The sequence below is a fragment of the Crinia signifera genome, chromosome 4 (assembly GCF_055691185.1).
Source record: "Crinia signifera chromosome 4, ASM5569118v1, whole genome shotgun sequence".
Classification (NCBI taxonomy): domain Eukaryota; kingdom Metazoa; phylum Chordata; class Amphibia; order Anura; family Myobatrachidae; genus Crinia; species Crinia signifera.
In genome coordinates, this window is record NC_139220.1 from 294,843,126 (window position 1) to 294,862,212 (window position 19,087).

Genomic DNA, 19,087 nt, shown 5'->3' on the forward strand with positions numbered 1-19,087 from the left:
TGTCTTGCCGACAGTGTACATTTATTTATGCTAAGTGCGGTACCTTGTTGAAACCAAACACAACCAAGAAGTTGCCTTGTTAGCGCAGTAGGTAGCGCGTCAGTCTCATAATCTGAAGGTCGTGAGTTCAAGCCTCACACAGGGCATTCTTTTTGATGTCTGTCATGACTTTTGTCCTCACAAGAGTGCATTGGAATTTGAGAATTAAACTCTGTTTCTGATAAAGTTGCCTGAACACCTATTGGAACTGACGGCATTTTCTTTGTTGAATAGGACTTTGTTCTGGAAATTTGTGTAATAGAGGAAAAAAGGGGGCATAAAGCATTGTTCTGGTCTTTTTCATAATTTTTGTTCTTAGTGAGCCACAATTCCATTTCTCATGCAGTTCCAAGACATCTGGAAATGTTACAAGTCTTGAGTCAAGGACAATCGTGATGACATATCAGTATTCCAAAAACTTGTCGCAACTGGAAGCAGTGCATCACATGTGCAATTGGAAGTACACCAAACAGAAGTTTTTTTGCTCCGATGCTTTTGATTCTCTCTTGAATTAACAATAAGGTTCCATTCCCATACCGGGAGTCGAACCCGGGCCGCCTGGGTGAAAACCAGGAATCCTGACCGCTAGACCATATGGGAAGCTGAAAGCTGCTGACTTCAATGTTTCATACAAGCAAAATTTGTCTTGCCGACAGTGTACATTTATTCATGCTAAGTGCAGTACCTTGTTGAAACCAAACACAACCAAGAAGTTGCCTTGTTAGCGCAGTAGGTAGCGCGTCAGTCTCATAATCTGAAGGCCGTGAGTTCAAGCCTCACACAGGGCATTCTTTTTGATGTCTGTCATGACTTTTGTCCTCACAAGAGTGCATTGGAATTTGAGAATTAAACTCTGTTTCTGATAAAGATGCCTGAACACCTATTGGAACTGACGGCATTTTCCTTGTTGAATAGGACATTGTTCTGGAAATTTGTGTAATAGAGGAAAAAAGGGGGCATAAAGCATTGTTCTGGTCTTTTTCATAATTTTTGTTTTTAGTGAGCCACAATTCCATTTCTCATGCAGTTCCAAGACATCTGGAAATGTTACAAGTCTTGAGTCAAGGACAATCGTGATGACATATCAGTATTCCAAAAACTTGTCGCAACTGGAAGCAGTGCATCACATGTGCAATTGGAAGTACACCAAACAGAAGTTTTTTTGCTCCGATGCTTTTGATTCTCTCTTGAATTAACAATAAGGTTCCATTCCCATACCGGGAGTCGAACCCGGGCCGCCTGGGTGAAAACCAGGAATCCTGACCGCTAGACCATATGGGAAGCTGAAAGCTGCTGACTTCAATGTTTCATACAAGCAAAATTTGTCTTGCCGACAGTGTACATTTATTTATGCTAAGTGCGGTACCTTGTTGAAACCAAACACAACCAAGAAGTTGCCTTGTTAGCGCAGTAGGTAGCGCGTCAGTCTCATAATCTGAAGGTCGTGAGTTCAAGCCTCACACAGGGCATTCTTTTTGATGTCTGTCATGACTTTTGTCCTCACAAGAGTGCATTGGAATTTGAGAATTAAACTCTGTTTCTGATAAAGTTGCCTGAACACCTATTGGAACTGACGGCATTTTCTTTGTTGAATAGGACTTTGTTCTGGAAATTTGTGTAATAGAGGAAAAAAGGGGGCATAAAGCATTGTTCTGGTCTTTTTCATAATTTTTGTTCTTAGTGAGCCACAATTCCATTTCTCATGCAGTTCCAAGACATCTGGAAATGTTACAAGTCTTGAGTCAAGGACAATCGTGATGACATATCAGTATTCCAAAAACTTGTCGCAACTGGAAGCAGTGCATCACATGTGCAATTGGAAGTACACCAAACAGAAGTTTTTTTGCTCCGATGCTTTTGATTCTCTCTTGAATTAACAATAAGGTTCCATTCCCATACCGGGAGTCGAACCCGGGCCGCCTGGGTGAAAACCAGGAATCCTGACCGCTAGACCATATGGGAAGCTGAAAGCTGCTGACTTCAATGTTTCATACAAGCAAAATTTGTCTTGCCGACAGTGTACATTTATTCATGCTAAGTGCGGTACCTTGTTGAAACCAAACACAACCAAGAAGTTGCCTTGTTAGCGCAGTAGGTAGCGTGTCAGTCTCATAATCTGAAGGTCGTGGGTTCAAGCCTCACACAGGGCATTCTTTTTGATGTCTGTCATGACTTTTGTCCTCACAAGAGTGCATTGGAATTTGAGAATTAAACTCTGTTTCTGATAAAGATGCCTGAACACCTATTGGAACTGACGGCATTTTCCTTGTTGAATAGGACTTTGTTCTGGAAATTTGTGTAATAGAGGAAAAAAGGGGGCATAAAGCATTGTTCTGGTCTTTTTCATAATTTTTGTTCTTAGTGAGCCACAATTCCATTTCTCATGCAGTTCCAAGACATCTGGAAATGTTACAAGTCTTGAGTCAAGGACAATCGTGATGACATATCAGTATTCCAAAAACTTGTCGCAACTGGAAGCAGTGCATCACATGTGCAATTAGAAGTACACCAAACAGAAGTTTTTTTGCTCCGATGCTTTTGATTATCTCTTGAATTACCAATAAGGTTCCATTCCCATACCGGGAGTCGAACCCGGGCCGCCTGGGTGAAAACCAGGAATCCTGACCGCTAGACCATATGGGAAGCTGAAAGCTGCTGACTTCAATGTTTCATACAAGCAAAATTTGTCTTGCCGACAGTGTACATTTATTTATGCTAAGTGCGGTACCTTGTTGAAACCAAACACAACCAAGAAGTTGCCTTGTTAGCGCAGTAGGTAGCGCGTCAGTCTCATAATCTGAAGGTCGTGAGTTCAAGCCTCACACAGGGCATTCTTTTTGATGTCTGTCATGACTTTTGTCCTCACAAGAGTGCATTGGAATTTGAGAATTAAACTCTGTTTCTGATAAAGATGCCTGAACACCTATTGGAACTGACGGCATTTTCCTTGTTGAATAGGACTTTGTTCTGGAAATTTGTGTAATAGAGGAAAAAAGGGGGCATAAAGCATTGTTCTGGTCTTTTTCATAATTTTTGTTCTTAGTGAGCCACAATTCCATTTCTCATGCAGTTCCAAGACATCTGGAAATGTTACAAGTCTTGAGTCAAGGACAATCGTGATGACATATCAGTATTCCAAAAACTTGTCGCAACTGGAAGCAGTGCATCACATGTGCAATTAGAAGTACACCAAACAGAAGTTTTTTTGCTCCGATGCTTTTGATTATCTCTTGAATTAACAATAAGGTTCCATTCCCATACCGGGAGTCGAACCCGGGCCGCCTGGGTGAAAACCAGGAATCCTGACCGCTAGACCATATGGGAAGCTGAAAGCTGCGGACTTCAATGTTTCATACAAGCAAAATTTGTCTTGCCGACAGTGTACATTTATTCATGCTAAGTGCAGTACCTTGTTGAAACCAAACACAACCAAGAAGTTTCCTTGTTAGCGCAGTAGGTAGCGCGTCAGTCTCATAATCTGAAGGTCGTGAGTTCAAGCCTCACACAGGGCATTCTTTTTGATGTCTGTCATGACTTTTGTCCTCACAAGAGTGCATTGGAATTTGAGAATTAAACTCTGTTTCTGATAAAGATGCCTGAACACCTATTGGAACTGACGGCATTTTCCTTGTTGAATAGCAATTTGTTCTGGAAATTTGTGTAATAGAGGAAAAAAGGGGGCATAAAGCATTGTTCTGGTCTTTTTCATAATTTTTGTTCTTAGTGAGCCACAATTCCATTTCTCATGCAGTTCCAAGACATCTGGAAATGTTACAAGTCTTGAGTCAAGGACAATCGTGATGACATATCAGTATTCCAAAAACTTGTAGCAACTGGAAGCAGTGCATCACATGTGCAATTGGAAGTACACCAAACAGAAGTTTTTTTGCTCCGATGCTTTTGATTCTCTCTTGAATTAACAATAAGGTTCCATTCCCATACCGGGAGTCGAACCCGGGCCGCCTGGGTGAAAACCAGGAATCCTGACCGCTAGACCATATGGGAAGCTGAAAGCTGCGGACTTCAATGTTTCATACAAGCAAAATTTGTCTTGCCGACAGTGTACATTTATTCATGCTAAGTGCGGTACCTTGTTGAAACCAAACACAACCAAGAAGTTTCCTTGTTAGCGCAGTAGGTAGCGCGTCAGTCTCATAATCTGAAGGTCGTGAGTTCAAGCCTCACACAGGGCATTCTTTTTGATGTCTGTCATGACTTTTGTCCTCACAAGAGTGCATTGGAATTTGAGAATTAAACTCTGTTTCTGATAAAGTTGCCTGAACACCTATTGGAACTGACGGCATTTTCTTTGTTGAATAGGACTTTGTTCTGGAAATTTGTGTAATAGAGGAAAAAAGGGGGCATAAAGCATTGTTCTGGTCTTTTTCATAATTTTTGTTCTTAGTGAGCCACAATTCCATTTCTCATGCAGTTCCAAGACATCTGGAAATGTTACAAGTCTTGAGTCAAGGACAATCGTGAGGACATATCAGTATTCCAAAAACTTTTCGCAACTGGAAGCAGTGCATCACATGTGCAATTGGAAGTACACCAAACAGAAGTTTTTTTGCTCCGATGCTTTTGATTCTCTCTTGAATTAACAATAAGGTTCCATTCCCATACCGGGAGTCGAACCCGGGACGCCTGGGTGAAAACCAGGAATCCTGACCGCTAGACCACATGGGAAGCTGAAAGCTACTGACTTCAATGTTTCATACAAGCAAAATTTGTCTTGCCGACAGTGTACATTTATTCATGCTAAGTGCAGTACCTTGTTGAAACCAAACACAATCAAAAAGTTGCCTTGTTAGCGCAGTAGGTAGCGCGTCAGTCTCATAATCTGAAGGTCGTGAGTTCAAGCCTCACACAGGGCATTCTTTTTGATGTCTGTCATGACTTTTGTCCTCACAAGAGTGCATTGGAATTTGAGAATTAAACTCTGTTTCTGATAAAGATGCCTGAACACCTATTGGAACTGACGGCATTTTCCTTGTTGAATAGGACTTTGTTCTGGAAATTTGTGTAATAGAGGAAAAAAGGGGGCATAAAGCATTGTTCTGGTCTTTTTCATAATTTTTGTTCTTAGTGAGCCACAATTCCATTTCTCATGCAGTTCCAAGACATCTGGAAATGTTACAAGTCTTGAGTCAAGGACAATCGTGATGACATATCAGTATTCCAAAAACTTGTCGCAACTGGAAGCAGTGCATCACATGTGCATTTGGAAGTACACCAAACAGAAGTTTTTTTGCTCCGATGCTTTTGATTATCTCTTGAATTAACAATAAGGTTCCATTCCCATACCGGGAGTCGAACCCGGGCCGCCTGGGTGAAAACCAGGAATCCTGACCGCTAGACCATATGGGAAGCTGAAAGTTACTGAATTCAATGTTTTATACAAGCAAAATTTGACTTGCCGACAGTGTACATTTATTCATGCCAAGTGCAGTACCTTGTTGAAACCAAACACAACCAAGAAGTTGCCTTGTTAGCGCAGTAGGTAGCGCGTCAGTCTCATAATCTGAAGGTCGTGAGTTCAAGCCTCACACAGGGCATTCTTTTTGATGTCTGTCATGACTTTTGTCCTCACAAGAGTGCATTGGAATTTGAGAATTAAACTCTGTTTCTGATAAAGTTGCCTGAACACCTATTGCAACTGACGGCATTTTCCTTGTTGAATAGGACTTTGTTCTGGAAATTTGTGTAATAGAGGAAAAAAGGGGGCATAAAGCATTGTTCTGTTTTTTTTCATAATTTTTGTTCTTAGTGAGCCACAATTCCATTTCTCATGCAGTTCCAAGACATCTGGAAATGTTACAAGTCTTGAGTCAAGGACAATCGTGATGACATATCAGTATTCCAAAAACTTGTCGCAACTGGAAGCAGTGCATCACATGTGCAATTGGAAGTACACCAAACAGAAGTTTTTTTGCTCCGATGCTTTTGATTCTCTCTTGAATTAACAATAAGGTTCCATTCCCATACCGGGAGTCGAACCCGACCGCCTGGGTGAAAACCAGGAATCCTGACCACAAGACCATATGGGAAGCTGAAAGCTACTGAATTCAATGTTTCATACAAGCAAAATTTGTCTTGCCGATAGTGTACATTTATTCATGCTAAGTGCAGTACCTTGTTGAAACCAAACACAACCAAGAAGTTGCCTTATTAGCGCAGTAGGTAGCGCGTCAGTCTCATAATCTGAAGGTCGTGAGTTCAAGCCTCACACAGGGCATTCTTTTTGATGTCTGTCATGACTTTTGTCCTCACAAGAGTGCATTGGAATTTGAGAATTAAACTCTGTTTCTGATAAAGTTGCCTGAACACCTATTGGAACTGACGGCATTTTCCTTGTTGAATAGGACTTTGTTCTGGAAATTTGTGTAATAGAGGAAAAAAGGGGGCATAAAGCATTGTTCTGTTTTTTTTCATAATTTTTGTTCTTAGTGAGCCACAATTCCATTTCTCATGCAGTTCCAAGACATCTGGAAATGTTACAAGTCTTGAGTCAAGGACAATCGTGATGACATATCAGTATTCCAAAAACTTGTCGCAACTGGAAGCAGTGCATCACATGTGCAATTGGAAGTACACCAAACAGAAGTTTTTTTGCTCCGATGCTTTTGATTCTCTCTTGAATTAACAATAAGGTTCCTTTCCCATACCGGGAGTCGAACCCGGGCCACCTGGGTGAAAACCAGGAATCCTGACCGCTAGACCATATGGGAAGCTGAAAGCTGCTGACTTCAATGTTTCATACAAGCAAAATTTGTCTTGCCGACAGTGTACATTTATTCATGCTAAGTGCAGTACCTTGTTGAAACCAAACACAACCAAGAAGTTGCCTTGTTAGCGCAGTAGGTAGCGCGTCAGTCTCATAATCTGAAGGTCGTGAGTTCAAGCCTCACACAGGGCATTCTTTTTGATGTCTGTCATGACTTTTGTCCTCACAAGAGTGCATTGGAATTTGAGAATTAAACTCTGTTTCTGATAAAGATGCCTGAACACCTATTGGAACTGACGGCATTTTCCTTGTTGAATAGGACTTTGTTCTGGAAATTTGTGTAATAGAGGAAAAAAGGGGGCATAAAGCATTGTTCTGGTCTTTTTCATAATTTTTGTTCTTAGTGAGCCACAATTCCATTTCTCATGCAGTTCCAAGACATCTGGAAATGTTACAAGTCTTGAGTCAAGGACAATCGTGATGACATATCAGTATTCCAAAAACTTGTCGCAACTGGAAGCAGTGCATCACATGTGCAATTGGAAGTACACCAAACAGAAGTTTTTTTGCTCCGATGCTTTTGATTATCTCTTGAATTAACAATAAGGTTCCTTTCCCATACCGGGAGTCGAACCCGGGCCACCTGGGTGAAAACCAGGAATCTTGACCGCTAGACCACATGGGAAGCTGAAAGCTACTGACTTCAATGTTTCATACAAGCAAAATTTGTCTTGCCGACAGTGTACATTTATTCATGCTAAGTGCAGTACCTTGTTGAAACCAAACACAACCAAGAAGTTGCCTTGTTAGCGCAGTAGGTAGCGCGTCAGTCTCATAATCTGAAGGTCGTGAGTTCAAGCCTCACACAGGGCATTCTTTTTGATGTCTGTCATGACTTTTGTCCTCACAAGAGTGCATTGGAATTTGAGAATTAAACTCTGTTTCTGATAAAGATACCTGAACACCTATTGGAACTGACGGCATTTTCCTTGTTGAATAGGACTTTGTTCTGGAAATTTGTGTAATAGAGGAAAAAAGGGGGCATAAAGCATTGTTCTGGTCTTTTTCATAATTTTTGTTCTTAGTGAGCCACAATTCCATTTCTCATGCAGTTCCAAGACATCTGGAAATGTTACAAGTCTTGAGTCAAGGACAATCGTGATGACATATCAGTATTCCAAAAACTTGTCGCAACTGGAAGCAGTGCATCACATGTGCAATTGGAAGTAAACCAAACAGAAGTTTTTTTGCTCCGATGCTTTTGATTATCTCTTGAATTAACAATAAGGTTCCAATCCCATACCGGGAGTCGAACCCGGGCCGCCTGGGTGAAAACCAGGAATCCTGACCGCTAGACCATATGGGAAGCTGAAAGCTACTGAATTCAATGTTTTATACAAGCAAAATTTGTCTTGCCGACAGTGTACATTTATTCATGCCAAGTGCAGTACCTTGTTGAAACCAAACACAACCAAGAAGTTGCCTTGTTAGCGCAGTAGGTAGCGCGTCAGTCTCATAATCTGAAGGTCGTGAGTTCAAGCCTCACACAGGGCATTCTTTTTGATGTCTGTCATGACTTTTGTCCTCACAAGAGTGCATTGGAATTTGAGAATTAAACTCTGTTTCTGATAAAGTTGCCTGAACACCTATTGCAACTGACGGCATTTTCCTTGTTGAATAGGACTTTGTTCTGGAAATTTGTGTAATAGAGGAAAAAAGGGGGCATAAAGCATTGTTCTGTGTTTTTTCATAATTTTTGTTCTTAGTGAGCCACAATTCCATTTCTCATGCAGTTCCAAGACATCTGGAAATGTTACAAGTCTTAAATCAAGGACAATCGTGATGACATATCAGTATTCCAAAAACTTGTAGCAACTGGAAGCAGTGCATCACATGTGCAATTGGAAGTACACCAAACAGAAGTTTTTTTGCTCCGATGCTTTTGATTCTCTCTTGGATTAACAATAAGGTTCCACTCCCATACCGGGAGTCAAACCCGGGCCGCCTGGATGAAAACCAGGAATCCTGACCGCTAGACCATATGGGAAGCTGAAAGCTACTGAATTCAATGTTTCATACAAGCAAAATTTGTCTTGCCGACAGTGTACATTTATTCATGCTAAGTGCAGTACCTTGTTGAAACCAAACACAACCAAGAAGTTGCATTGTTAGCGCAGTAGGTAGCGCGTCAGTCTCATAATCTGAAGGTCGTGAGTTCAATTCTCACACAGGACATTCTTTTTGATGTCTGTCATGACTTTTGTCCTCACAAGAGTGCATTGGAATTTGAGAATTAAACTCTGTTTCTGATAAAGTTGCCTGAACACCTATTGGAACTGACGGCATTTTCTTTGTTGAATAGGACTTTGTTCTGGAAATTTGTGTAATAGAGGAAAAAAGGGGGCATAAAGCATTGTTCTGGTCTTTTTCATAATTTTTGTTCTTAGTGAGCCACAATTCCATTTCTCATGCAGTTCCAAGACATCTGGAAATGTTACAAGTCTTGAGTCAAGGACAATCGTGATGACATATCAGTATTCCAAAAACTTGTCGCAACTGGAAGCAGTGCATCACATGTGCAATTGGAAGTACACCAAACAGAAGTTTTTTTGCTCCGATGCTTTTGATTCTCTCTTGAATTAACAATAAGGCTCCATTCCTTATTGGGAGTCGAACCCGGGCCGCCTGGGTGAAAACCAGGAATCCTGACCACTAGACCATATGGGAAGCTGAAAGCTACTAGATTCAATGTTTCATACAAGCAAAATTTGTCTTGCCGACAGTGTACATTTATTCATGCTAAGTGCAGTACCTTGTTGAAACCAAACACAACCAAGAAGTTGCCTTGTTAGCGCAGTAGGTAGCGCGTCAGTCTCATAATCTGAAGGTCGTGAGTTCAAGCCTCACACAGGGCATTCTTTTTGATGTCTGTCATGACTTTTGTCCTCACAAGAGTGCATTGGAATTTGAGAATAATACTCTGTTTCTGATAAAGTTGCCTGAACACCTATTGCAACTGACGGCATTTTCCTTGTTGAATAGGACTTTGTTCTGGAAATTTGTGTAATAGAGGAAAAAAGGGGGCATGAAGCATTGTTCTGTTTTTTTTCATAATTTTTGTTCTTAGTGAGCCACAATTCCATTTCTCATGCAGTTCCAAGACATCTGGAAATGTTACAAGTCTTGAGTCAAGGACAATCGTGATGACATATCAGTATTCCAAAAACTTGTCGCAACTGGAAGCAGTGCATCACATGTGCAATTGGAAGTACACCAAACAGAAGTTTTTTTGCTCCGATGCTTTTGATTCTCTCTTGAATTAACAATAAGGTTCCATTCCCATACCGGGAGTCAAACCCGGGCCGCCTGGATGAAAACCAGGAATCCTGACCGCTAGACCATATGGGAAGCTGAAAGCTACTGAATTCAATGTTTCATACAAGCAAAATTTGTCTTGCCGACAGTGTACATTTATTCATGCTAAGTGCAGTACCTTGTTGAAACCAAACACAACCAAGAAGTTGCCTTGTTAGCGCAGTAGGTAGCGCGTCAGTCTCATAATCTGAAGGTCGTGAGTTCAAGCCTCACACAGAGCATTCTTTTTGATGTCTGTCATGACTTTTGTCCTCACAAGAGTGCATTGGAATTTGAGAATTAAACTCTGTTTCTGATAAAGATGCCTGAACACCTATTGGAACTGACGGCATTTTCCTTGTTGAATAGGACTTTGTTCTGGAAATTTGTGTAATAGAGGAAAAAAGGGGGCATAAAACATTGTTCTGGTCTTTTTCATAATTTTTGTTCTTAGTGAGCCACAATTCCATTTCTCATGCAGTTCCAAGACATCTGGAAATGTTACAAGTCTTGAGTCAAGGACAATCGTGATGACATATCAGTATTCCAAAAACTTGTCGCAACTGGAAGCAGTGCATCACATGTGCAATTGGAAGTACACCAAACAGAAGTTTTTTTGCTCCGATGCTTTTGATTATCTCTTGAATTAACAATAAGGTTCCATTCCCATACCGGGAGTCGAACCCGGGCCGCCTGGGTGAAAACCAGGAATCCTGACCGCTAGACCATATGGGAAGCTGAAAGCTACTGAATTCAATGTTTTATACAAGCAAAATTTGTCTTGCCGACAGTGTACATTTATTCATGCCAAGTGCAGTACCTTGTTGAAACCAAACACAACCAAGAAGTTGCCTTGTTAGCGCAGTAGGTAGCGCGTCAGTCTCATAATCTGAAGGTCGTGAGTTCAAGCCTCACACAGGGCATTCTTTTTGATGTCTGTCATGACTTTTGTCCTCACAAGAGTGCATTGGAATTTGAGAATTAAACTCTGTTTCTGATAAAGTTGCCTGAACACCTATTGCAACTGACGGCATTTTCCTTGTTGAATAGGACTTTGTTCTGGAAATTTGTGTAATAGAGGAAAAAAGGGGGCATAAAGCATTGTTCTGTGTTTTTTCATAATTTTTGTTCTTAGTGAGCCACAATTCCATTTCTCATGCAGTTCCAAGACATCTGGAAATGTTACAAGTCTTAAATCAAGGACAATCGTGATGACATATCAGTATTCCAAAAACTTGTCGCAACTGGAAGCAGTGCATCACATGTGCAATTGGAAGTACACCAAACAGAAGTTTTTTTGCTCCGATGCTTTTGATTCTCTCTTGGATTAACAATAAGGTTCCACTCCCATACCGGGAGTCAAACCCGGGCCGCCTGGATGAAAACCAGGAATCCTGACCGCTAGACCATATGGGAAGCTGAAAGCTACTGAATTCAATGTTTCATACAAGCAAAATTTGTCTTACCGACAGTGTACATTTATTCATGCTAAGTGCAGTACCTTGTTGAAACCAAACACAACCAAGAAGTTGCCTTGTTAGCGCAGTAGGTAGCGCGTCAGTCTCATAATCTGAAGGTCGTGAGTTCAATTCTCACACAGGACATTCTTTTTGATGTCTGTCATGACTTTTGTCCTCACAAGAGTGCATTGGAATTTGAGAATTAAACTCTGTTTCTGATAAAGTTGCCTGAACACCTATTGGAACTGACGGCATTTTCTTTGTTGAATAGGACTTTGTTCTGGAAATTTGTGTAATAGAGGAAAAAAGGGGGCATAAAGCATTGTTCTGGTCTTTTTCATAATTTTTGTTCTTAGTGAGCCACAATTCCATTTCTCATGCAGTTCCAAGACATCTGGAAATGTTACAAGTCTTGAGTCAAGGACAATCGTGATGACATATCAGTATTCCAAAAACTTGTCGCAACTGGAAGCAGTGCATCACATGTGCAATTGGAAGTACACCAAACAGAAGTTTTTTTGCTCCGATGCTTTTGATTCTCTCTTGAATTAACAATAAGGTTCCATTCCTTATTGGGAGTCGAACCCGGGCCGCCTGGGTGAAAACCAGGAATCCTGACCACTAGACCATATGGGAAGCTGAAAGCTACTAGATTCAATGTTTCATACAAGCAAAATTTGTCTTGCCGACAGTGTACATTTATTCATGCTAAGTGCAGTACCTTGTTGAAACCAAACACAACCAAGAAGTTGCCTTGTTAGCGCAGTAGGTAGCGCGTCAGTCTCATAATCTGAAGGTCGTGAGTTCAAGCCTCACACAGGGCATTCTTTTTGATGTCTGTCATGACTTTTGTCCTCACAAGAGTGCATTGGAATTTGAGAATAATACTCTGTTTCTGATAAAGTTGCCTGAACACCTATTGCAACTGACGGCATTTTCCTTGTTGAATAGGACTTTGTTCTGGAAATTTGTGTAATAGAGGAAAAAAGGGGGCATGAAGCATTGTTCTGTTTTTTTTCATAATTTTTGTTCTTAGTGAGCCACAATTCCATTTCTCATGCAGTTCCAAGACATCTGGAAATGTTACAAGTCTTGAGTCAAGGACAATCGTGATGACATATCAGTATTCCAAAAACTTGTCGCAACTGGAAGCAGTGCATCACATGTGCAATTGGAAGTACACCAAACAGAAGTTTTTTTGCTCCGATGCTTTTGATTCTCTCTTGAATTAACAATAAGGTTCCATTCCCATACCGGGAGTCAAACCCGGGCCGCCTGGATGAAAACCAGGAATCCTGACCGCTAGACCATATGGGAAGCTGAAAGCTACTGAATTCAATGTTTCATACAAGCAAAATTTGTCTTGCCGACAGTGTACATTTATTCATGCTAAGTGCAGTACCTTGTTGAAACCAAACACAACCAAGAAGTTGCCTTGTTAGCGCAGTAGGTAGCGCGTCAGTCTCATAATCTGAAGGTCGTGAGTTCAAGCCTCACACAGAGCATTCTTTTTGATGTCTGTCATGACTTTTGTCCTCACAAGAGTGCATTGGAATTTGAGAATTAAACTCTGTTTCTGATAAAGATGCCTGAACACCTATTGGAACTGACGGCATTTTCCTTGTTGAATAGGACTTTGTTCTGGAAATTTGTGTAATAGAGGAAAAAAGGGGGCATAAAACATTGTTCTGGTCTTTTTCATAATTTTTGTTCTTAGTGAGCCACAATTCCATTTCTCATGCAGTTCCAAGACATCTGGAAATGTTACAAGTCTTGAGTCAAGGACAATCGTGATGACATATCAGTATTCCAAAAACTTGTCGCAACTGGAAGCAGTGCATCACATGTGCAATTGGAAGTACACCAAACAGAAGTTTTTTTGCTCCGATGCTTTTGATTATCTCTTGAATTAACAATAAGGTTCCATTCCCATACCGGGAGTCGAACCCGGGCCGCCTGGGTGAAAACCAGGAATCCTGACCGCTAGACCACATGGGAAGCTGAAAGCTACTGACTTCAATGTTTCATACAAGCAAAATTTGTCTTGCCGACAGTGTACATTTATTCATGCTAAGTGCAGTACCTTGTTGAAACCAAACACAACCAAGAAGTTGCCTTGTTAGCGCAGTAGGTAGCGCGTCAGTCTCATAATCTGAAGTTCGTGAGTTCAAGCCTCACACAGGGCATTCTTTTTGATGTCTGTCATGACTTTTGTCCTCACAAGAGTGCATTGGAATTTGAGAATTAAACTCTGTTTCTGATAAAGATACCTGAACACCTATTGGAACTGACGGCATTTTCCTTGTTGAATAGGACTTTGTTCTGGAAATTTGTGTAATAGAGGAAAAAAGGGGGCATAAAGCATTGTTCTGGTCTTTTTCATAATTTTTGTTCTTAGTGAGCCACAATTCCATTTCTCATGCAGTTCCAAGACATCTGGAAATGTTACAAGTCTTGAGTCAAGGACAATCGTGATGACATATCAGTATTCCAAAAACTTGTCGCAACTGGAAGCAGTGCATCACATGTGCAATTGGAAGTACACCAAACAGAAGTTTTTTTGCTCCGATGCTTTTGATTATCTCTTGAATTAACAATAAGGTTCCATTCCCATACCAGGAGTCGAACCCGGGCCGCCTGGGTGAAAACCAGGAATCCTGACCGCTAGACCATATGGGAAGCTGAAAGCTACTGAATTCAATGTTTTATACAAGCAAAATTTGTCTTGCCGACAGTGTACATTTATTCATGCCAAGTGCAGTACCTTGTTGAAACCAAACACAACCAAGAAGTTGCCTTGTTAGCGCAGTAGGTAGCGCGTCAGTCTCATAATCTGAAGGTCGTGAGTTCAAGCCTCACACAGGGCATTCTTTTTGATGTCTGTCATGACTTTTGTCCTCACAAGAGTGCATTGGAATTTGAGAATTAAACTCTGTTTCTGATAAAGTTGCCTGAACACCTATTGCAACTGACGGCATTTTCCTTGTTGAATAGGACTTTGTTCTGGAAATTTGTGTAATAGAGGAAAAAAGGGGGCATAAAGCATTGTTCTGTGTTTTTTCATAATTTTTGTTCTTAGTGAGCCACAATTCCATTTCTCATGCAGTTCCAAGACATCTGGAAATGTTACAAGTCTTAAATCAAGGACAATCGTGATGACATATCAGTATTCCAAAAACTTGTCGCAACTGGAAGCAGTGCATCACATGTGCAATTGGAAGTACACCAAACAGAAGTTTTTTTGCTCCGATGCTTTTGATTCTCTCTTGGATTAACAATAAGGTTCCACTCCCATACCGGGAGTCAAACCCGGGCCGCCTGGATGAAAACCAGGAATCCTGACCGCTAGACCATATGGGAAGCTGAAAGCTACTGAATTCAATGTTTCATACAAGCAAAATTTGTCTTGCCGACAGTGTACATTTATTCATGCTAAGTGCAGTACCTTGTTGAAACCAAACACAACCAAGAAGTTGCCTTGTTAGCGCAGTAGGTAGCGCGTCAGTCTCATAATCTGAAGGTCGTGAGTTCAATTCTCACACAGGACATTCTTTTTGATGTCTGTCATGACTTTTGTCCTCACAAGAGTGCATTGGAATTTGAGAATTAAACTCTGTTTCTGATAAAGTTGCCTGAACACCTATTGGAACTGACGGCATTTTCTTTGTTGAATAGGACTTTGTTCTGGAAATTTGTGTAATAGAGGAAAAAAGGGGGCATAAAGCATTGTTCTGGTCTTTTTCATAATTTTTGTTCTTAGTGAGCCACAATTCCATTTCTCATGCAGTTCCAAGACATCTGGAAATGTTACAAGTCTTGAGTCAAGGACAATCGTGATGACATATCAGTATTCCAAAAACTTGTCGCAACTGGAAGCAGTGCATCACATGTGCAATTGGAAGTACACCAAACAGAAGTTTTTTTGCTCCGATGCTTTTGATTCTCTCTTGAATTAACAATAAGGTTCCATTCCTTATTGGGAGTCGAACCCGGGCCGCCTGGGTGAAAACCAGGAATCCTGACCACTAGACCATATGGGAAGCTGAAAGCTACTAGATTCAATGTTTCATACAAGCAAAATTTGTCTTGCCGACAGTGTACATTTATTCATGCTAAGTGCAGTACCTTGTTGAAACCAAACACAACCAAGAAGTTGCCTTGTTAGCGCAGTAGGTAGCGCGTCAGTCTCATAATCTGAAGGTCGTGAGTTCAAGCCTCACACAGGGCATTCTTTTTGATGTCTGTCATGACTTTTGTCCTCACAAGAGTGCATTGGAATTTGAGAATAATACTCTGTTTCTGATAAAGTTGCCTGAACACCTATTGCAACTGACGGCATTTTCCTTGTTGAATAGGACTTTGTTCTGGAAATTTGTGTAATAGAGGAAAAAAGGGGGCATAAAGCATTGTTCTGTTTTTTTTCATAATTTTTGTTCTTAGTGAGCCACAATTCCATTTCTCATGCAGTTCCAAGACATCTGGAAATGTTACAAGTCTTGAGTCAAGGACAATCGTGATGACATATCAGTATTCCAAAAACTTGTCGCAACTGGAAGCAGTGCATCACATGTGCAATTGGAAGTACACCAAACAGAAGTTTTTTTGCTCCGATGCTTTTGATTCTCTCTTGAATTAACAATAAGGTTCCATTCCGATACCGGGAGTCAAACCCGGGCCGCCTGGATGAAAACCAGGAATCCTGACCGCTAGACCATATGGGAAGCTGAAAGCTACTGAATTCAATGTTTCATACAAGCAAAATTTGTCTTGCCGACAGTGTACATTTATTCATGCTAAGTGCAGTACCTTGTTGAAACCAAACACAACCAAGAAGTTGCCTTGTTAGCGCAGTAGGTAGCGCGTCAGTCTCATAATCTGAAGGTCGTGAGTTCAAGCCTCACACAGAGCATTCTTTTTGATGTTTGTCATGACTTTTGTCCTCACAAGAGTGCATTGGAATTTGAGAATTAAACTCTGTTTCTGATAAAGTTGCCTGAACACCTATTGATACTGACGGCATTTTCTTTGTTGAATAGGACTTTGTTCTGGAAATTTGTGTAATAGAGGAAAAAAGGGGGCATAAAGCATTGTTCTGGTCTTTTTCATAATTTTTGTTCTTAGTGAGCCACAATTCCATTTTAATGCAGTTCCAAGACATCTGGAAATGTTACAAGTCTTGAGTTAAGGACAATCGTGATGACATATCAGTATTCCAAAAACTTGTCGCAACTGGAAGCAGTGCATCACATGTGCAATTGGAAGTACACCAAATAGAAGTTTTTTTGCTCCGATGCTTTTGATTCTCTCTTGAATTAACAATAAGGTTCCATTCCCATACCGGGAGTCGAACCCGGGCCGCCTGGGTGAAAACCAGGAATCCTGACCACTAGACCATATGGGAAGCTGAAAGCTACTGAATTCAATGTTTCATACAAGCAAAATTTGTCTTGCCGATAGTGTACATTTATTCATGCTAAGTGCAGTACCTTGTTGAAACCAAACACAACCAAGAAGTTGCCTTGTTAGCGCAGTAGGTAGCGCGTCAGTCTCATAATCTGAAGGTCGTGAGTTCAAGCCTCACACAGGGCATTCTTTTTGATGTCTGTCATGACTTTTGTCCTCACAAGAGTGCATTGGAATTTGAGAATAATACTCTGTTTCTGATAAAGTTGCCTGAACACCTATTGGAACTGACGGCATTTTCCTTGTTGAATTGGACTTTGTTCTGGAAATTTGTGTAATAGAGGAAAAAAGGGGGCATTAAGCATTGTTCTGTTTTTTTTTCATAATTTTTGTTCTTAGTGAGCCACAATTCCATTTCTCATGCAGTTCCAAGACATCTGGAAATGTTTTAAGTCTTGAGTCAAGGACAATCGTGATGACATATCAGTATTCCAAAAACTTGTCGCAACTGGAAGCAGTGCATCACATGTGCAATTGGAAGTACACCAAACAGAAGTTTTTTTGCTCCGATGCTTTTGATTCTCTCTTGAATTAACAATAAGGTTCCATTCCCATACCGGGAGTCGAACCCGGGCCACCTGGGAGAAAACCAGGAACCTGACCGCTAGACCATATGGGAAGCTGAAAGCTACTGATTTCAATGTTTCATACAAGCAAAATTTGTCTTGCCGACAGTGTACATTTATTCATGCTAAGTGCAGTACCTTGTTGAAACCAAACACAACCAAGAAGTTGCCTTGTTAGCGCAGTAGGTAGCGCGTCAGTCTCATAATCTGAAGGTTGTGCGTTCAAGCCTCACACAGGGCATTCTTTTTGATGTCTGTCATGACTTTTGTCCTCACAAGAGTGCATTGGAATTTGAGAATTATACTCTGTTTCTGATAAAGTTGCCTGAACACCTATTGGAACTGACGGCATTTTCCTTGTTGAATAGGACTTTGTTCTGGAAATTTGTGTAATAGAGGAAAAAAGGGGGCATAAAGCATTGTTCTGGTCTTTTTCATAATTTTTGTTCTTAGTGAGCCACAATTCCATTTCTCATGCAGTTCCAAGACATCTGGAAATGTTACAAGTCTTGAGTCAAGGACAATCGTGATGACATATCAGTATTCCAAAAACTTGTCGCAACTGGAAGCAGTGCATCACATGTGCAATTGGAAGTACACCAGACAGAAGTTTTTTTGCTCCGATGCTTTTGATTCTCTCTTGAATTAACAATAAGGTTCCATTCCCATACCAGGAGTCGAACCCGGGCCACCTGGGTGAAAACCAGGAATCCTGACCGCTAGACCATATGGGAAGCTGAAAGCTGCTGAATTCAATGTTTCATTCAAGCAAAATTTGTCTTGCCGACAGTGTACATTTATTCATGCTAAGTGCAGTACCTTGTTGAAACCAAACACATTCAAGAAGTTGCCTTGTTAGCGCAGTAGGTAGCGCGTCAGTCTCATAATCTGAAGGTCATGAGTTCAAGCCTCACACAGGGCATTCTTTTTGATGTCTGTCATGACTTTTGTCCTCACAAGAGTGCATTGGAATTTGAGAATTATACTCTGTTTCTGATAAAGTTGCCTGAACACCTATTGGAACTGACGGCATTTTCCTTGTTGAATAGGACTTTGTTCTGGAAATTTGTGTAATAGAGGAAAAAAGGGGGCATAAAGCATTGTTCTGTTTTTTTTCATAATTTTTGTTCTTAGTGAGCCACAATTCCATTTCTCATGCAGTTCCAAGACATCTGGAAATGTTACAAGTCTTGAGTCAAGGACAATCGTGATGACATATCAGTATTCCAAAAACTTGTCGCAACTGGAAGCAGTGCATCACATGTGCAATTGGAAGTACACCAGACAGAAGTTTTTTTGCTCCGATGCTTTTGATTCTCTCTTGAATTAACAATAAGGTTCCATTCCCATACCAGGAGTCGAACCCGGGCCGCCTGGGTGAAAACCAGGAATCCTGACCGCTAGACCATATGGGAAGCAGAAAGCTACTGAATTCAATGTTTCATACAAGCAAAATTTGTCTTGCCGACAGTGTACATTTA

General features: G+C 40.9%; 51 non-coding genes across 51 annotated transcripts; 28 read left to right on the forward strand and 23 right to left on the reverse strand.

Moving 5' to 3' along the window:
- The first annotated feature begins 73 nt into the window (after nucleotides 1-73).
- TRNAM-CAU (transfer RNA methionine (anticodon CAU)) lies at nucleotides 74-146 on the forward strand. The gene has a single exon. It is a non-coding gene; the product is annotated as a tRNA-Met (tRNA).
- Nucleotides 147-567: 421 nt separating this feature from the next.
- Nucleotides 568-639, reverse strand: TRNAE-UUC (transfer RNA glutamic acid (anticodon UUC)). Its single transcript has one exon. It is a non-coding gene; the product is annotated as a tRNA-Glu (tRNA).
- Nucleotides 640-754: 115 nt separating this feature from the next.
- TRNAM-CAU (transfer RNA methionine (anticodon CAU)) lies at nucleotides 755-827 on the forward strand. The gene has a single exon. It is a non-coding gene; the product is annotated as a tRNA-Met (tRNA).
- A 421-nt stretch (nucleotides 828-1,248) lies between these two features.
- On the reverse strand, nucleotides 1,249-1,320 carry TRNAE-UUC (transfer RNA glutamic acid (anticodon UUC)). Its single transcript has one exon. It is a non-coding gene; the product is annotated as a tRNA-Glu (tRNA).
- Nucleotides 1,321-1,435: 115 nt separating this feature from the next.
- On the forward strand, nucleotides 1,436-1,508 carry TRNAM-CAU (transfer RNA methionine (anticodon CAU)). Its single transcript has one exon. It is a non-coding gene; the product is annotated as a tRNA-Met (tRNA).
- Nucleotides 1,509-1,929: 421 nt separating this feature from the next.
- Nucleotides 1,930-2,001, reverse strand: TRNAE-UUC (transfer RNA glutamic acid (anticodon UUC)). The gene has a single exon. It is a non-coding gene; the product is annotated as a tRNA-Glu (tRNA).
- Nucleotides 2,002-2,116: 115 nt separating this feature from the next.
- TRNAM-CAU (transfer RNA methionine (anticodon CAU)) lies at nucleotides 2,117-2,189 on the forward strand. Its single transcript has one exon. It is a non-coding gene; the product is annotated as a tRNA-Met (tRNA).
- A 421-nt stretch (nucleotides 2,190-2,610) lies between these two features.
- Nucleotides 2,611-2,682, reverse strand: TRNAE-UUC (transfer RNA glutamic acid (anticodon UUC)). Its single transcript has one exon. It is a non-coding gene; the product is annotated as a tRNA-Glu (tRNA).
- A 115-nt stretch (nucleotides 2,683-2,797) lies between these two features.
- On the forward strand, nucleotides 2,798-2,870 carry TRNAM-CAU (transfer RNA methionine (anticodon CAU)). The gene has a single exon. It is a non-coding gene; the product is annotated as a tRNA-Met (tRNA).
- Nucleotides 2,871-3,291: 421 nt separating this feature from the next.
- TRNAE-UUC (transfer RNA glutamic acid (anticodon UUC)) lies at nucleotides 3,292-3,363 on the reverse strand. The gene has a single exon. It is a non-coding gene; the product is annotated as a tRNA-Glu (tRNA).
- A 115-nt stretch (nucleotides 3,364-3,478) lies between these two features.
- TRNAM-CAU (transfer RNA methionine (anticodon CAU)) lies at nucleotides 3,479-3,551 on the forward strand. The gene has a single exon. It is a non-coding gene; the product is annotated as a tRNA-Met (tRNA).
- A 421-nt stretch (nucleotides 3,552-3,972) lies between these two features.
- Nucleotides 3,973-4,044, reverse strand: TRNAE-UUC (transfer RNA glutamic acid (anticodon UUC)). Its single transcript has one exon. It is a non-coding gene; the product is annotated as a tRNA-Glu (tRNA).
- A 115-nt stretch (nucleotides 4,045-4,159) lies between these two features.
- On the forward strand, nucleotides 4,160-4,232 carry TRNAM-CAU (transfer RNA methionine (anticodon CAU)). Its single transcript has one exon. It is a non-coding gene; the product is annotated as a tRNA-Met (tRNA).
- Nucleotides 4,233-4,653: 421 nt separating this feature from the next.
- Nucleotides 4,654-4,725, reverse strand: TRNAE-UUC (transfer RNA glutamic acid (anticodon UUC)). The gene has a single exon. It is a non-coding gene; the product is annotated as a tRNA-Glu (tRNA).
- A 115-nt stretch (nucleotides 4,726-4,840) lies between these two features.
- Nucleotides 4,841-4,913, forward strand: TRNAM-CAU (transfer RNA methionine (anticodon CAU)). Its single transcript has one exon. It is a non-coding gene; the product is annotated as a tRNA-Met (tRNA).
- Nucleotides 4,914-5,334: 421 nt separating this feature from the next.
- On the reverse strand, nucleotides 5,335-5,406 carry TRNAE-UUC (transfer RNA glutamic acid (anticodon UUC)). The gene has a single exon. It is a non-coding gene; the product is annotated as a tRNA-Glu (tRNA).
- A 115-nt stretch (nucleotides 5,407-5,521) lies between these two features.
- On the forward strand, nucleotides 5,522-5,594 carry TRNAM-CAU (transfer RNA methionine (anticodon CAU)). Its single transcript has one exon. It is a non-coding gene; the product is annotated as a tRNA-Met (tRNA).
- Nucleotides 5,595-6,201: 607 nt separating this feature from the next.
- Nucleotides 6,202-6,274, forward strand: TRNAM-CAU (transfer RNA methionine (anticodon CAU)). The gene has a single exon. It is a non-coding gene; the product is annotated as a tRNA-Met (tRNA).
- A 421-nt stretch (nucleotides 6,275-6,695) lies between these two features.
- On the reverse strand, nucleotides 6,696-6,767 carry TRNAE-UUC (transfer RNA glutamic acid (anticodon UUC)). The gene has a single exon. It is a non-coding gene; the product is annotated as a tRNA-Glu (tRNA).
- Nucleotides 6,768-6,882: 115 nt separating this feature from the next.
- Nucleotides 6,883-6,955, forward strand: TRNAM-CAU (transfer RNA methionine (anticodon CAU)). Its single transcript has one exon. It is a non-coding gene; the product is annotated as a tRNA-Met (tRNA).
- Nucleotides 6,956-7,376: 421 nt separating this feature from the next.
- Nucleotides 7,377-7,448, reverse strand: TRNAE-UUC (transfer RNA glutamic acid (anticodon UUC)). Its single transcript has one exon. It is a non-coding gene; the product is annotated as a tRNA-Glu (tRNA).
- Nucleotides 7,449-7,563: 115 nt separating this feature from the next.
- Nucleotides 7,564-7,636, forward strand: TRNAM-CAU (transfer RNA methionine (anticodon CAU)). The gene has a single exon. It is a non-coding gene; the product is annotated as a tRNA-Met (tRNA).
- Nucleotides 7,637-8,057: 421 nt separating this feature from the next.
- TRNAE-UUC (transfer RNA glutamic acid (anticodon UUC)) lies at nucleotides 8,058-8,129 on the reverse strand. Its single transcript has one exon. It is a non-coding gene; the product is annotated as a tRNA-Glu (tRNA).
- A 115-nt stretch (nucleotides 8,130-8,244) lies between these two features.
- On the forward strand, nucleotides 8,245-8,317 carry TRNAM-CAU (transfer RNA methionine (anticodon CAU)). Its single transcript has one exon. It is a non-coding gene; the product is annotated as a tRNA-Met (tRNA).
- A 421-nt stretch (nucleotides 8,318-8,738) lies between these two features.
- TRNAE-UUC (transfer RNA glutamic acid (anticodon UUC)) lies at nucleotides 8,739-8,810 on the reverse strand. The gene has a single exon. It is a non-coding gene; the product is annotated as a tRNA-Glu (tRNA).
- A 115-nt stretch (nucleotides 8,811-8,925) lies between these two features.
- TRNAM-CAU (transfer RNA methionine (anticodon CAU)) lies at nucleotides 8,926-8,998 on the forward strand. Its single transcript has one exon. It is a non-coding gene; the product is annotated as a tRNA-Met (tRNA).
- A 607-nt stretch (nucleotides 8,999-9,605) lies between these two features.
- Nucleotides 9,606-9,678, forward strand: TRNAM-CAU (transfer RNA methionine (anticodon CAU)). The gene has a single exon. It is a non-coding gene; the product is annotated as a tRNA-Met (tRNA).
- A 421-nt stretch (nucleotides 9,679-10,099) lies between these two features.
- TRNAE-UUC (transfer RNA glutamic acid (anticodon UUC)) lies at nucleotides 10,100-10,171 on the reverse strand. The gene has a single exon. It is a non-coding gene; the product is annotated as a tRNA-Glu (tRNA).
- Nucleotides 10,172-10,286: 115 nt separating this feature from the next.
- Nucleotides 10,287-10,359, forward strand: TRNAM-CAU (transfer RNA methionine (anticodon CAU)). The gene has a single exon. It is a non-coding gene; the product is annotated as a tRNA-Met (tRNA).
- Nucleotides 10,360-10,780: 421 nt separating this feature from the next.
- On the reverse strand, nucleotides 10,781-10,852 carry TRNAE-UUC (transfer RNA glutamic acid (anticodon UUC)). Its single transcript has one exon. It is a non-coding gene; the product is annotated as a tRNA-Glu (tRNA).
- A 115-nt stretch (nucleotides 10,853-10,967) lies between these two features.
- Nucleotides 10,968-11,040, forward strand: TRNAM-CAU (transfer RNA methionine (anticodon CAU)). The gene has a single exon. It is a non-coding gene; the product is annotated as a tRNA-Met (tRNA).
- Nucleotides 11,041-11,461: 421 nt separating this feature from the next.
- Nucleotides 11,462-11,533, reverse strand: TRNAE-UUC (transfer RNA glutamic acid (anticodon UUC)). The gene has a single exon. It is a non-coding gene; the product is annotated as a tRNA-Glu (tRNA).
- A 115-nt stretch (nucleotides 11,534-11,648) lies between these two features.
- Nucleotides 11,649-11,721, forward strand: TRNAM-CAU (transfer RNA methionine (anticodon CAU)). The gene has a single exon. It is a non-coding gene; the product is annotated as a tRNA-Met (tRNA).
- A 607-nt stretch (nucleotides 11,722-12,328) lies between these two features.
- TRNAM-CAU (transfer RNA methionine (anticodon CAU)) lies at nucleotides 12,329-12,401 on the forward strand. Its single transcript has one exon. It is a non-coding gene; the product is annotated as a tRNA-Met (tRNA).
- A 421-nt stretch (nucleotides 12,402-12,822) lies between these two features.
- Nucleotides 12,823-12,894, reverse strand: TRNAE-UUC (transfer RNA glutamic acid (anticodon UUC)). The gene has a single exon. It is a non-coding gene; the product is annotated as a tRNA-Glu (tRNA).
- Nucleotides 12,895-13,009: 115 nt separating this feature from the next.
- Nucleotides 13,010-13,082, forward strand: TRNAM-CAU (transfer RNA methionine (anticodon CAU)). The gene has a single exon. It is a non-coding gene; the product is annotated as a tRNA-Met (tRNA).
- Nucleotides 13,083-13,503: 421 nt separating this feature from the next.
- On the reverse strand, nucleotides 13,504-13,575 carry TRNAE-UUC (transfer RNA glutamic acid (anticodon UUC)). The gene has a single exon. It is a non-coding gene; the product is annotated as a tRNA-Glu (tRNA).
- A 115-nt stretch (nucleotides 13,576-13,690) lies between these two features.
- On the forward strand, nucleotides 13,691-13,763 carry TRNAM-CAU (transfer RNA methionine (anticodon CAU)). Its single transcript has one exon. It is a non-coding gene; the product is annotated as a tRNA-Met (tRNA).
- A 421-nt stretch (nucleotides 13,764-14,184) lies between these two features.
- TRNAE-UUC (transfer RNA glutamic acid (anticodon UUC)) lies at nucleotides 14,185-14,256 on the reverse strand. Its single transcript has one exon. It is a non-coding gene; the product is annotated as a tRNA-Glu (tRNA).
- Nucleotides 14,257-14,371: 115 nt separating this feature from the next.
- Nucleotides 14,372-14,444, forward strand: TRNAM-CAU (transfer RNA methionine (anticodon CAU)). Its single transcript has one exon. It is a non-coding gene; the product is annotated as a tRNA-Met (tRNA).
- A 421-nt stretch (nucleotides 14,445-14,865) lies between these two features.
- Nucleotides 14,866-14,937, reverse strand: TRNAE-UUC (transfer RNA glutamic acid (anticodon UUC)). The gene has a single exon. It is a non-coding gene; the product is annotated as a tRNA-Glu (tRNA).
- A 115-nt stretch (nucleotides 14,938-15,052) lies between these two features.
- On the forward strand, nucleotides 15,053-15,125 carry TRNAM-CAU (transfer RNA methionine (anticodon CAU)). Its single transcript has one exon. It is a non-coding gene; the product is annotated as a tRNA-Met (tRNA).
- A 607-nt stretch (nucleotides 15,126-15,732) lies between these two features.
- On the forward strand, nucleotides 15,733-15,805 carry TRNAM-CAU (transfer RNA methionine (anticodon CAU)). Its single transcript has one exon. It is a non-coding gene; the product is annotated as a tRNA-Met (tRNA).
- A 421-nt stretch (nucleotides 15,806-16,226) lies between these two features.
- TRNAE-UUC (transfer RNA glutamic acid (anticodon UUC)) lies at nucleotides 16,227-16,298 on the reverse strand. The gene has a single exon. It is a non-coding gene; the product is annotated as a tRNA-Glu (tRNA).
- A 115-nt stretch (nucleotides 16,299-16,413) lies between these two features.
- On the forward strand, nucleotides 16,414-16,486 carry TRNAM-CAU (transfer RNA methionine (anticodon CAU)). The gene has a single exon. It is a non-coding gene; the product is annotated as a tRNA-Met (tRNA).
- A 420-nt stretch (nucleotides 16,487-16,906) lies between these two features.
- TRNAE-UUC (transfer RNA glutamic acid (anticodon UUC)) lies at nucleotides 16,907-16,978 on the reverse strand. Its single transcript has one exon. It is a non-coding gene; the product is annotated as a tRNA-Glu (tRNA).
- Nucleotides 16,979-17,093: 115 nt separating this feature from the next.
- TRNAM-CAU (transfer RNA methionine (anticodon CAU)) lies at nucleotides 17,094-17,166 on the forward strand. Its single transcript has one exon. It is a non-coding gene; the product is annotated as a tRNA-Met (tRNA).
- Nucleotides 17,167-17,774: 608 nt separating this feature from the next.
- On the forward strand, nucleotides 17,775-17,847 carry TRNAM-CAU (transfer RNA methionine (anticodon CAU)). The gene has a single exon. It is a non-coding gene; the product is annotated as a tRNA-Met (tRNA).
- A 421-nt stretch (nucleotides 17,848-18,268) lies between these two features.
- Nucleotides 18,269-18,340, reverse strand: TRNAE-UUC (transfer RNA glutamic acid (anticodon UUC)). Its single transcript has one exon. It is a non-coding gene; the product is annotated as a tRNA-Glu (tRNA).
- A 115-nt stretch (nucleotides 18,341-18,455) lies between these two features.
- Nucleotides 18,456-18,528, forward strand: TRNAM-CAU (transfer RNA methionine (anticodon CAU)). The gene has a single exon. It is a non-coding gene; the product is annotated as a tRNA-Met (tRNA).
- Nucleotides 18,529-18,949: 421 nt separating this feature from the next.
- TRNAE-UUC (transfer RNA glutamic acid (anticodon UUC)) lies at nucleotides 18,950-19,021 on the reverse strand. The gene has a single exon. It is a non-coding gene; the product is annotated as a tRNA-Glu (tRNA).
- Nucleotides 19,022-19,087: the final 66 nt, after the last annotated feature.